The following is a 14,219-nucleotide window of genomic DNA, read 5'->3' as shown; positions in this document are numbered from 1 at the left end:
TTCTATGCTGTTTTCACCTTTATCTGTTAGGAACAGCAGCATCATAACCCACAGATTTGAAGGCAGGCAGCTTTGAGACATTCTGACAGTTGGCCAGAGCAGCGATTAAAGATAAAAAGTAATCTCATGTGGTAATAGCATGTGGGACATGTGGGAGGGAGGGAGAGAGGAAAGGATAGAGAGAGGGAGAGAGAGAGAGGGAGAGAGGGAAAGGGAGAGAGAGAGAGAGAGAGAGAGAGAGAACATGAAGAGTAAAAAATGGAGAGTGAAAATGAATTAAGAGAGATGTACCTTAAAAAATTATCAGATAATTATTTAGGTAAGACAGCTTCTTTTGTGATTGACTTACTCTGTAGTATATGAAGTTATCTGAATCCTTACAAAGCTCTATTACCTCCAGTGATGAATGGAGTAGTAAAACATCAAATGTTGGAACCACATCTAAGAACAATAACTGAATGGTTCATCAACTTCTTTGAGACTAATTCCACTTCCTAATAATACTATAACAATTCTTCTAGTGCCCTTGGAAAGAATATTAGATTTGTAAGGTAATTTCAAAGCAATATAATCTGATCCCTAACCAAAGTATTAATCCCCTCTATAAGATTATCCTTCCTCATGTTTGCCATTTATCCCCATTCCCATAGCCTGCATCCTCCTTATTGTGTACATGGATCTATTTTCTCTTCCTCTATGCTACCTTCTCCTTCCAATCTATTTTTACTTTCTATAACTGGCCTAATCTACTAGCTTAAATGCTGCCTCATTTTGTGACATCTCTAGTTTGAAGTAATTCCTCTCTGATATGATCTCAGAGTATTTCATTTTCCTTTTCCTTACTTATACCTACTTCATATCATTTATCCATATACATCATAATTTTCGAAAACACCTTAAGACCAAAAGTTGCAATTCATTTGTCCATGTGTAGTACTAGTTCCCTCCCTAGTAATTCCCTAAGCTAGACATGTCAAAGGTGACCTGCAGTGACATGCAACACATAACACATTTGAGTGGACTGGAAACCAAATTAAAATATGATTGGGAAATATTTAACAAAATAGAAAAGTACAGCAAAATGTAGGTAATATTAACATGTGGTTTTCTAAGTTAATATGTGATCTGCAGGGATCCTCATATATGGTTTTATTATCCTCATTTCTATTAGAATTTGACACCATTGCCTATACCAATCACCATCCTAGAAAAAAAAATCAATTTAATAAATCACATTTGCTCTGAAACGATAGTAACTCTCTATTGCCATTTATATCGAACTCAAATTCTTCCAGCTAACTCATAGCATTTCATGATCAGTTCGTTATGCCATCATCTTAATTTCTTATTCTTCACCAGCATGTATGAACCCCTAATGAGGAAGTTTTTACTCATGATGCATACCATACTCATTTCTACCCTGTATAGACTAGAATCCCTTTTTTTTTTGGCCACTCTCTCCTGTTTATCCTTGAGGACTTAGATCCAGAGCATACACTCATTATCCCCCACTGTTTTTTTCCATATCTTATTTCAGTATAGCTAGTACTACACAGTGCACCAAATTAATAACAGTTACAACAATTATTAATTATGTCTAATACATATGACACTGTGTTAGGTGTTGGGGACATGAATATAAATATGAAATTGTCTTTTGCATCAGGGAAATTATAATCTACTAAAATCTCCACAGATAAATATAAGGTGATTTGAGAAGTTAACACTGGGGCTAGAGGTAAAGGGGAGATATGAAGATCAGAAAAAAACTTCACATAAGATGTTTAGCCCCTTGAACTGAACTATGCACATAGGTTAGAATGAAGGAAACAGTGTTTTTGGTTTTCTAAGTGCATTTCCCTATTTTGTAGAAGTTCAGTTTATTTCCCCTCCCATGTTAGATTTTAAAATACTTCGAAAAGTAATTATGTCTGTCTTTGTCTATCTTTTATCTATATCTGTTTCTCCATACACACACACATTCTCCATGGTACCTAGCACTCTGATGAGAACAGAGTAGGGATTCAATAAATTCAATAAATATTTACTTATTTAATGCCCTCCTTTTGACTTCTAAGTATATTAGACATATTATAAGGTTTAATGCATTTTATTGGTAATATTATTTTTGTTAAATAGAAGAATTTACTTGACATTCTGTAATTTCAAGGAAAACATTTTAGGAACATCTTTGAAGTTACACATCTAAAAATCATCATTTCCAGTTAATAAGTGGAAATGAGAGAGACAGTGTGGCATAGTGAAGAGTTATCTTCACAGCAGGAGGAATGAGTACAAGTTAGACCTCTGATTATTTGACCTTCAGGGTGACATTTAACTTCTCATTGACCCAAGTAACTAAAACTATTATTTTCTAATATATATATAATACATACCATATGATGTACTTCATTGTAGGAGAAAAATCCTCATCAGGACCTTGTCATGCCAGTGAAATCACAGGTTCATTCAAAAAAGAAAAGAAAAAAAGACAGCAAGAAACTGAGTTAAAAAAAAATAGGTTGCAATCCCACTTATTAAATTCTTGCTATCACTCTATATATGGAGTCTCTTTTACAGCCACACTCCAGGGGGGAGGAAGAAGGAACTGTCTATAGTACTTCCTTGACTTGTCTTGTATTCACTTATTTCTCAATCTCTTTGAATTTTGTTTCTAATCTCATCACTCAACTGAAACTGCATTATCTAAAATTACTAAAAATTTCTTAATTGACAAATCTAATCACCCGTTTTTAGTCTTCATCTTTCTTGACTTCTCTGAAGAACATGACACTATTGACTGATTTCTCCTTCTGGAAATAATATCCTATCTGCATTTTCATGATTTAACAATATATTGGTTTTCTTAGGTTCTCCTTCTGGGCGGTTAGGTGACAGAGTGAATAAAGCACTGGGCCTAGTCTCAGGAAGACCTGAGTTCAAATCTGGCTTCAGATACTTACTTGCTGTATGACACTGAGCAGGTCACTGAGCCCTGTTTGCCTCCGTTTCCTTGTCTAAAAATAAGCTGGAGAAGGAAATGGCAAACCGCTCCAGTATTTTTGCCAAGAAAATCCTAAATGGGGTCATAAAGACTCAAACACAAATGAAATGATTGAATGACAACAAAGGTTCTCCTCCTCCTTTTGTGGCCACTCCTTCACAGCCTCCTTTGCTGTATCTTCATCTATGTCCCATAATTGAGAGTATACCTCAAGACACTCTCATGTATTCTCTTCTTTCCCCACAATCTCTTTTTTGATGACGTGAAATATTTAAAATTATTTTATATTACCCAATTATATATTAAAATAATTTAAACCTTTTTAAACATTTTCAGTTCCAAATTCTATACATACCCCCTCCTTCCCCTCACCCCTCTTTGAAATGGCAAACAATCAGATATAAGTTATATATGTGCAATCATGTAAAATATTTCCATATTAATCATTTTGTCTGAGAAGACCTGAATAAAAGAAAAGAATGGAAATAGAGAAAGTGAAAAATAGCCTGCTTCAGTCTGTATTCAAGTAATATCAATTCTTTCTCTGGAGGCTTCATCATTAGTCCTTTGGCATTGTCTTAGATCATTGTGTTGCTGAGAATTGCAAAGTCCTTCACAGTTCTTCATTGTACAATATTGCTGTTACTGAGTACAATATTCTCCTGCTTCTCCTTACTTCGCTTTGCATCAGTTCATGTAAGTCTTTCCAGGTTTTTTATGAAATCATCCTGCTTGTCATTTCTTATAAAACAATAATATTCCATCATAATTTTATAAGCTTGTTTAGTCATTCCTCAATTGATAGGCTTCCCTTTGATTTCCAATTCTTAGCCAGCACAAAAAGAGCTGCTATAAATATTTTTGCACAAATCAGTCCTTTTCCCTTTTGGGGATATAGAGCTACTGCATGGGGTATTGAGAGATCGAAGAATATATACAGTTTTATAGTCCTTTGGGCATAGTTCCAAATTGCTCTCCAGAATGGTTGAATTGGTTCATAACTCCACTGACAATGCACTGGTGTCCCAATTTTCCACATCCCCTCCAACATTTCTCAATTCATTGAACATTTAAATACTGTTCTTTGCAAGGTATTGTGGTTAGAACTGGAGATACAGAGACAAAAATCCTTTACTTCAAGAAACAAGGAGCTTAATATTCTGTGGGGAGTTATCAGGAACAGGGAGGGACAAAACATGTATCAACATAAGCAAATATAAAGTATTAAAAAATAAGTGATTTCCTATGAATAGGGGGAGAATATTAATAATTAGGAAGATTAGATTTCTCTTGTGGGCAGCACCACACTAACTGACTTTTGGGTTAGTTGCTTAAGAGGATAAAGTTGGAAGAGACACTGCATGTAACCACTTAAATACAGAAGAAAGACATGTTGTAGGCAACAATTCAGTTCAGTTTAATGCAGCAAGAATTTCTTACTGTGTTCTAAAGCCTGTGCTAGACTGGGAAGATACGAATTCAAAAGAAAATAGTTCCTGGGGCAGCTAGGTGGTGCAGTAAGTAAAGCACTGGCCCCAGAGTCAGGAGGACCTGAGTTCTGTTCTGGCCTCAGACACTTAACGCACACGCGAGCGCACACACACACACACACACACACACACACACACACACACACACACACAAACTAGCCATATAACCTTGGGCAAGTTACTTAATCCCAATTGCCTTCCAAATAAAAGCAAAAAAAAAAAGTAGTTCCTGTCCTCAAAGAGCTTACATGCAACTGGAGGAAACACAGATTAGTAGGTACCAAACTTATATTAACTAAATACCACTTGTCCCCCTGGTTTCAGAAGATACTACTTAACACCTACGGAGATCAGAAAAGGCCTTATGCAGGAGTTAGACTTTGAACTGAGTGTTGAAGAGAGCTATTGGTTCCACAGGCCAGATATGGGGGTGGAAAACATTTCAAACATAGGAAGCAGCCTTTGCAAGGGCAAGGAAGTAGGAGATAGAATAACATGTTTGGAGAACTGTAAGTACTCAAGTTAACTAGACTTGTGATGGAGAATAATGTGAAATCTCTGAATCATTAGCTTGGAGCCAGATTGTGAAGGTCTTTAAAGGTCAAACAAAATTTATATTTTATCCTAGACAATCCCCAAAGTTTCTTGATTAATGGAATAATATGGTCAGACTTGATTGTTTTGGTAGTTGAAGAAAGGAAAGATTGGGAATTTGGATATTGGTTATGGGGAGGTAAGGAAAAAGACAAAGCATAGTATTGGGTAAAAATATTGATATATTTTGTTTTTACACCATCTCCACTTCCAAATATATCTATACATCTTACAATTTCCCTTTTCTCTTCTCCTACCAGAGAGCCATCTTGTGTAATGTACACATTTTTTAAGAGAGGAAGAAAAAAAAATCCAGCAAAACTAACCAAGACACCAGTCAAGTCTTGGACTACACATGCCCATTTTCCCTTACCTCTTCAAAGAAGGAAGGTTTGTTCTTGCCTCTTCTTTGGGGGTCAATCTTGCTTAGTCTAATTTCATCACATTCAATCTTGCATTCAATTTCTGTTGTTTTGTCGTTATTTCCATTCTAATTGTTGTAGTCATTGTGTATATTGTTTTTTCCTTTTTCTATTCATATCACTTTGCACCTGTTCATAGAAATTTAAAGAGATACACTTAAAGGTTTGCAGAGAGTTTATCCACACAGCAATCCTGAGAGGGAGGTGTTTCAAGTAGCATTATCTTTGCTTTAATTATGTGAAAAAAATAGTAAGTGTCTGGAATGGGACTCAAACCTAGGTCACATGACTTCATGTTCAATAAACTATCTAGAATATACCAAACTGCTTTTCAGATTCATTCTACTGCCCAGAATGTCCTGCTCTAGGTACACCTGCCCAATTCCAACCCACCCTTTAAGGCCAGTTTTAAATAGAATATCCTTCATGGTATCTACTCTGACCACTCCACCTGGAAAGAATGTTTCCTTTTTCTGAACCCTCATAGCTTTTTGTTTGTAGCTCCCTTTCTGCACTTTCACATTCTTATTCATATCAATGGTACCTATTATTTCTTGGATGTAATTGTAAGCTTTAGAAGGAAAAGAATTTCTTATTCATGTTTTGTATCCCCCCACAGTGTCTCCCATGGTGTGTTGCACATACTAGGTTTGCAACAAATATTTGTTAAAAGAATGAAATCATGAATGGATACACAAACAGATAATAGAGAAAATCTTATACGATTGACTACAAAGTGCATTATAGTTTGATATAGTTTTTTGGTGTAGATTCCCATGAAAGGATAATATAGTGAATTTTCATGTTACACATAGCATTTATGTAATTGATTTAGGAGTAAAAGAAAAACAGAGTCTCCCTCTGGCTTCTTTTCTATCATTCACTACACTATGCATCACTTATATCTCAACTCAATCAAGAGTCTTACAGGAACAGGACAAAGTGGTTCCTAAATCCTTTTGTGATGCAAAAAAAAAAAAATACCGGAGACTGGCAGCTGAACTAGGCATATTTAAAGAGAGGACTGCAGAGAAAATTCATCCTTCTTTAAAATGTTCTTTGGATAAGGAGATGAAGGTGGTTCCTGGAAAACCCCAGTAAATAGTATGAAATCATTTGCTTCTTCATAATTCTCCATTAGGCTGGTGGAATGTTTCAGCTTTTTTTTTTCCTTTTAGAAAGTGACAAAAGAAACAGGGCCCTTAGCAGAAGAACAGAGAATTTCTCATAAAGAATAGGTTTTTACATCATGGAGTCAGAATCCTAAGCATTTGTCATCTGTGTTCTACTTTCCATCTTCATTGCTCCTATACACTGACAGTTTGTTTAGTGAGACAACGTAAAATAGTAATTCTGTGACACTATATTGTGGTTGATTGACTTGCTTTTTAACTTTTAAATGTTCTTTTATTGAACAATCAGCATTTATTAAGTGCTAATTCTCTTGTACACTATGGGAGGTACTGTAGCTATAGGGAAATTTCAGCATAGAAACTCCTTCAATTTATACAGATCAACAACTCAACTATAACTTAATCTTCCAGTGTTGCCCATGCCAATGGGATGTTATGCAATTTATGAGGGTCACAGAGGTAGTATATGTCAAAGGTAAGACTTCTAGCCTTTCTGACCACACCACTGACTATCCCTTATTCCTGCCCTGCTTCTGCTGAGGGGCAATTTAATTTTTTTCAAAATTTAAAACAAAAACAAAGCAGTCTCTACCCTCAAGAAACTTGCATTCAATTAAATTTGCATTCTGTTCATATTATTGATGCCTTCTTAAACTCTGGAATACTGGTAGTCTTTATGAAAATAGATGTGGTTTTTGTTTGTTCTGTCCTATTCACTTCTGCATTTAGAGTCCCTAGTTTCTTTCAAAGCTCAGTTCAAATACAAACTGCATCGTCTTTCCTCATGTTCATTCCTTCCCAATAAATTATCGAGGATTTACTTTACATACATTTTATTTGTGTTTATTTTGTGTGGTCCTCTATTTGTCCATGTTGTCTTCCCCACTACAATGAAAATCCCTTGATTATTGCAGCTGTTTTATTTTTGTCTTCTTATTCCCCAGTGCCTAGCACAGTTCTTGGTACCTTTTAGATAATCGATGCTTCTTTGATGAATGGTTGATTGATTGATTGGTGAATAGTTCTGTCTGCCGATGTGGATATGGTAACTAGTAAGTAACTATAAAATATGGTAGGATCAATTCCAAAAGAAGACACTAAAAGCTACCTCATTGCTTTATCTTTTTGAATTCTATTATGTGTTAATACTTCAGTGGATTCTTGATCCCATTGATATAGGTACCCTCTCTAGTTGTACAGATTACTACCCTCCTATGCCTTCTTAACATACATGATATTTGTTCATGTCTTTCTCAGATTTTCCAAAGAGTGCCTTTACAATGCACTTGAGGAATTCTAGGCTTTTTAGTGACCTATGGGTACTATTGCAGTATTCAAACTATTTGCTATTCTTTGCTTTCATTATATAAATAGAGCATCTCCTTTTACAATCAGACATTTCTTGGATTATATTGTTTGTGAAATTTGTGCACATTTCATTACTGGTTATACACTGTAGCTTTTACCCTTCTTATTCTCACCATGCACCTCTCCATTTCCTACTAGTTTACTTTTTAATCCTTTGGAGCTTGTGGTCTTCCTTGGTTTACAAATAAAACATCACACTAAGACTATTGTTGTTTTAAAGGGGTGGTTGTCAGTGTGGGTGTGGGTGTGAGAGAAAAAGACAGACAGAGAGAGAGAGAGAGAGAGAGAGAGAGAGAGAGAGAGAGAGATTGAACACAGGCCAGGGATCATTGAAAATGCTATGAAGTTTCCCAAATAAAATTCTGGTAATTCTCTTCCTATTCATTTTTTAGTCCACTGCATTGCCTCTTTGTAGTCAGTCATTTATTCAGTGAGCAGGTCCATAAGAATTTACTAAGTGGTTACTATGTGCAGGATACTTGACTGAGCACTTGGAGTGCAAAAAACAGCAACAACCAAAACAAATGGCAAAAAGAGTACCTGCTCTCAAAGTATTTAAAGTTTAATGGAGATAAAATGTAAAAAAAAAAAATTCCAATGTATTTTTTTAAAAAGATATGTATAGGATAAATTGTAGGTAATCTCAGAGGGAAGACACTAGAAATATGAAAGTGTGGCAAATAGTTCTTGTAGAAGATGAGTTTTTAGCTAAGACTGGAAGGAAGCCAGGGAAGCCAGTTGGTAAAGATGTCCCCTGGACATGGGGGAAAGGGGTTGCATATGATTGCATTACATGTGAAAGACAACATGTGGTTAGACATGTCTTAGAGTCCCCAAAGACCCGTGTTGAAGTCCCACCTCTAATATATACCATGTACTATGTAAATAACATATACCATATACTATGTAAATGACAGACTAGATCAATCATGTAACCTATCAGTTCCCCAGACAACTTTCTAAGTTATAGATGAGTACCTACCCTTCATCATAGAAAGGAGTTTCCATGTTGGAATTTCTAATACAATTACGGATTTAGGTGGGGGTGGAGGGAGTTTTCTAAATTACAGATAATGGAAAGTGCTACAGGCAAGCAAAGAAACACTGGATATTTCAATCTGAGAAGAAAAGACTAGGGATGGGGAGAGGAACCTGATAGTAGTCTTGAAACATTTGAAGGTCCGATAGTGAAGAAGAGGTTAGATTTACAGGGAGATAGCATACATGATACAGGGGAAATTGCATTGCCTGCAGATAAAGAACCAGGATCCTAATCCTGCCTGTTATACTTACCTGAGTGACCTTGGAAAATTCATTTAATCTACTTGGGTCTCAGTTTCTTCATCTATAAAATAGACTAACTTAGATGGCCCTTTCAGTCCCTTTAAGCTCTAGATCTATGACTTTTTTGTTTGTTTGAATAAGAAAGTCAGAGCTAAAAGGAATGATAAACTAGAGAACTGAGGAAATTTCAGAGAGGCAAATTCAATCTTGATATAAGGAAAACCTTTTTAATAATCAGAGCAACCCAAAAGAGCAATGGACGCCTTTAGGAAGTTAGAGGTTTCTCCTCATTGGCAATCTTCAACAGAGACTGAAGGTACAATATAATGGCGATTCTTTTGGCTGCAAAGGTCTCTCAACCAGAAATTACATGATTCTATGATTCTGATTCTATGACTGATTTTAAACACGTACACACACATGTGTGTGCATGTGCACACACACAATCTGATGGAATGACTGGTTACAGTGTCCATTCAACTGCATATCAAGGTCTGGACATTAATCATGTGTTATCTACTTGTATTTTTTTTCCATGTCGATTATCGTGCCAAAAATTTTTGAGTAATTATCTCTATGCCTGAGGAGTTGTGGTAGGATATTAGGCCTTGATCTAGTTAGTACAATGTCATCTACAAAAAAAAGTATAAAAGAACTAACTACCCCTTTCGAATTCCTCTTCAATTTGGGTTCTGTACTGGTTACTGAATTCAATTTGATAAATTCACATTAAATATCTGTGAGATGTGAGGTGTTTTGTTAGGTATTTAGAATACAAAGACTATATAAAATAGTTCTTGCCCTCAATAAATTTATAATTTATTGGAGCTTCCTTGTTTTACATTAGTCCTCAGAGAATTACTGAATAAATTTATACTGTGGTTGTATCTATCAAGTAACCTTACATTGTTTCCATAGAAAGAAATTTATTGGATGAGAAACTTATAAGTATATATTTTTGTTCTATTGATACTGTTTTGTCATTTCTCCTTTATTTTAACTCAGCAAATAATGATATACTTCCTAGTATGTTCTGCTAATGAAGCAGCTAAATAGTGAAGTGGATAGAATACTGGATTTGGAGCCAGGAAGACCTAAAGTTAAAACTTGCCTCAGACACTTACTAGTTGTGTGACTTGGTCAAGTTTCTTAACCCCTCTCAGTCTCAGTTTCCTCATTTGTAAAATGGGGACTAATAATAGTACCTACTTAACAGGATTGTTGTAGGATCAAATGAGATGATATATGCAAAGTTCTTTGCAAACCTTAAAGTACTATATAAATGCTAGCTGTTATTAATAATCATTCATTGTTAATAACAAATTCTAAACTAAAGTTATTTTGACTGTCATGTCTCTTTATATTCAGAGTCAATGCATTTTCTTTTTTAAACATATTCCAAGGAAGAGCTGCATAATTTAATTCATTTTTTTCTTGAACTATGTTCTTGATTTTACCCTTGTTCAGATAAGTCAGTTATTGGCTGAGTACAGATAGATGATTCAAAAAGGACTCTTCAAATAGTAATCAGTCATTTCCTGTCCAACATGTGGTCAAGGTAATTTTAAATATATTTTGCTCACAATTCTCTAGCACCTTCTGTCTTCTTGGGAAAGGTTTTCATGTAGCCATGAGACTTACCAAAACATTTATTGAAAACAATTTAGAGTATTTTATTACTTTGTCCTAAACCACCTTTCAATACTATTAATTTTCACATTTGTACTGAAATATCCTTATATATGTTGACTTGGTTTAGAAGATCTTAACAGGTTCATTATAGAATTTCATGGCATTTTCATCCTCTAACACAGATGGTGGTCCATAATCATTGGTTATCATCAAAATGGCATTTTTTGCTTATGTCTGTCATGGCAACTACGAAGCAAGATGATCAAGTATCTATAGATAGACAGACACACAGACAGACAGACAGACAGATAGATAGATAGATAGATAGATGATACACAGATAGATAGATTCTTCTTTTTAAGTACATAGTGAAATCAGCTCTACAAATTCCTTTGTATGTCTCTCAAAGGAAAACCTATAAACTATTTAACTGCAGCTTCTGTCTTCTGCTTCCATTTATATGAAAAATGTCAATCTTGACATGATTCATAGGATGTCAACTTGTCCTTGGATACAAATCTCACACTTACAGTATGGACATTTAAATTATTTATAGATGATCTGAAAGCTGTGTTTTTCTTAGTTGCTCTGCCCACTATTCGACTACTCTGTTAACCATCTCTAAAGAAATAGAAGAAGATTGTAAATTATTGGGAGTCATTTTGTAGTTATCTTGGTTTATTTGTTTCTATGGCCAAATTGCTAGTGACTGGTAATGGCGATGAGCCTCTCCATACTTGGGCTGATTCTCGGAGAGGAGACAAAATTTCTTTTAAAAATTTTAGTATTGGGGCAGCCAGGTAGCACAGTGAGTAAGCGCACTGGCCCCAGAGTCAGGATGACCTGGGATCGAATCCAGGCTCAGACACTTAGCACACACCCAGAAACACCTGGCCGTGTAACCTTGAGCAAGTTACTTAACCCCAATTGCTTAAAAAAAATTAGCATTATTAAATGTGTCCTTTCATATTACTTAAGTTATATATGGGTGAGAGTGAAAAGCTGGGAGTTTTATATACTTCCAGTGATCTCCCCCAGATCTTTCATCTAAGTCATGAGTTCATAACCTAGCAACTGAGAAGTTTAAAAAGCTGTTTTGATAACTGTATTTCATCATAATTATTTTCCCTTGCAATCATATGTATTTTATTTGTGCACTTAAAAACATTATATTCAGAAAGATCACCCAGACTATAAAATAGATCCATGACATACAACAAAAAAGGTTAAGAACCCTCAGTCTAAATGGTGTAATTGAAACCTCCTAAATCTGGTCCACAAAGAATTGATTTATAGAATTAACATGACTGCAGAGCTACCCTGGCAGCACCGAGAAGCAGATTCTTAGAACATTCTTCAATTTTACATGTTTAATGAGTCGCCTCTCAATGTTTTCCTATTTGCTGGAATACCTGTGTGCCTGTCTAGCGTCAACCTGATGTAGTAAATGGCGTGCTGGATTTGGAACCAGGAACTCAAAACCTACTTCAGACACCTTCTAGCCATGTGAACCAGACAAGTCCCTTAACCTTTCTGAGATCCAGTTTCCTCATCCATAAAATGGAAATAATATTAACACCTACTCTCAGTGTGGTCAAGTTGTAAGGATTGTATGATACAATGTATAAAAAACTCCCTTACAATCCTTGAAGTGCTATATAAGTATGAGTTGAAATTATTATCCATCAGTGGACTTGGTCAGCTCTAATCACACAAAAAAGATAAGTACCTTAAAATATTTGTTTTTATGTTTTTAACAGTTGTGCCTAAAATTCATAACTATCCATTTGTAATCATAGCATATGCCAAATATGTCTGAGATGGAAATTAGAAAGTTGTCTGTTTACTCCTAGTTCAGGGTCTGGAGATTAGGCTAAGTCTTATCAGAATGTGTTTTCTGCTGTTCTTTGCTTTTGGTTATTCAGGTTTCTGATAGGAATGATTCTTCATGTTTTTCTTTAAGAATTTTACCTTAAATCTTTGAAAAAACAGAGACAAAATTTATGAACCCAAATTTAAATAAAACTTATAATACCTTTTCATAGGCTTATATCATCTTAAATTGACTCAGCTAGTCTTTGTTGTAGGCATTCTCATGATTGAATGTTAGTAGGAGTTGTAGCCTTAACCTCTATTCATCCTAGCACCAGAGCAATGATATAGAGATCCTTATTCTTACATTGTGAAAACAAAGCAAAACCTTTCATTTGACTTGAAATTCCTAGAAGCTGTTTGTGTCATTGATTTTGAAAAGCAGTGAACATACCCTAATGATTAAAAAATAAACTCCCATTTATAAAGTGATTTAAGATTTCTGAAGTGTATTCCCCATGACAATTCTAGAAAATAGATAGTGTAATTATTGTCTATCTTTTAGAGATGAGCCAGCTGAACTTTATAAAAGTAAAGTGACTTGTCTACACAATTAATAAACAAAAAAGACTGAATTTGAACACAGGACTCCTGACCCAAAAGTACAATAAACTTTCCCTTTTGTTGTTATTCTTCACTTATTTTCAGTTGTGTCTTATTCTTTGTGACCCCGTTTGTGATTCTCTCAGGGAAAATACTGGAGTGCCTTGCTATTTCCTACTCCAACTCATTTAACAGATCAGAAAACTGAGTCAAACAGGGTTAAGTAACTTGCCTAGGGTCATTCAGCTAGTAGATGTCTAAAGTCAGATTTAAATTAATGGAGGTGAGTCTTCCTGACTCCAGACACAGAGCTTTACCCAATATGCCCCCTTGCTGCCACAGTCTTTCCATACAGCACACCTGTGAAAATCTAGTATGAAACAAAAATAGAATTTCAGCAATTGAAAATGGACTCTTAATTACTTCACTATTCCCCGCCACTTCTCGCTAATCCTCATTCAATTTAATGAGATTTTAACTATTTAGAGAATTAATTTAAAATTTGACTTCATGGATTTTATCTTATTCTCTAGCCACACTAGGTATTCAGAACGAAATATTCACATGAGCCAACACTCTACAAGAATCTAAGTGCTGCATTAGATTCTTGTACTTTTAGGGAGACTTGGTACTTGGGCCAATAGGACAGTTGCAGCTGCTTCACTGTAGGTAAGTTTATACAAGGACCTTAATTAACTTAGGGGTGCTATTCTGAACTGCCAATCTCCTGAGTTTTTAAATTACTAATATATGAAGGTGTTTTCATACTACCTAATAGCATAGTAGAATAATTTTTAAACTGTTGACATTTGACTATTGTTCTTTTCAAACACTGTTCTCTATTCTTGACAGAAACCTGGTTTAACTTACATAGAGA

At 35.2% G+C, this 14,219-nt stretch overlaps 1 protein-coding gene and 1 long non-coding RNA gene across 2 annotated transcripts in view; one reads left to right on the top strand and one right to left on the bottom strand.

Annotated features, from left to right (window-relative positions):
* Window positions 1-14,219, top strand: part of LOC138175785 (transcription factor SOX-5) — a 503,395-nt gene that overhangs the window by 216,168 nt on the left and 273,008 nt on the right. The window lies entirely within an intron of this gene.
* Window positions 1-14,219, bottom strand: part of LOC138175787 (uncharacterized) — a 90,367-nt gene that overhangs the window by 67,836 nt on the left and 8,312 nt on the right. Inside the window, exons 2-3 of the long non-coding RNA XR_011172090.1 lie at window positions 5,462-5,639; window positions 2,397-2,439 (exon numbers count right to left, since the gene is read on the bottom strand). This is a non-coding gene — a long non-coding RNA (uncharacterized lncRNA). The remainder of the gene's footprint in view (window positions 1-2,396; window positions 2,440-5,461; window positions 5,640-14,219) is intronic.

This window comes from Petaurus breviceps, unplaced genomic scaffold (genome assembly GCF_028583685.1).
Source record: "Petaurus breviceps papuanus isolate PSGF00001 unplaced genomic scaffold, PetGlider_PUasm1.0 79, whole genome shotgun sequence".
Taxonomy (NCBI): domain Eukaryota; kingdom Metazoa; phylum Chordata; class Mammalia; order Diprotodontia; family Petauridae; genus Petaurus; species Petaurus breviceps.
The sequence above is the reverse complement of the archived record's forward strand: the minus strand, read 5'-3'. Positions and strand labels throughout refer to the sequence as shown.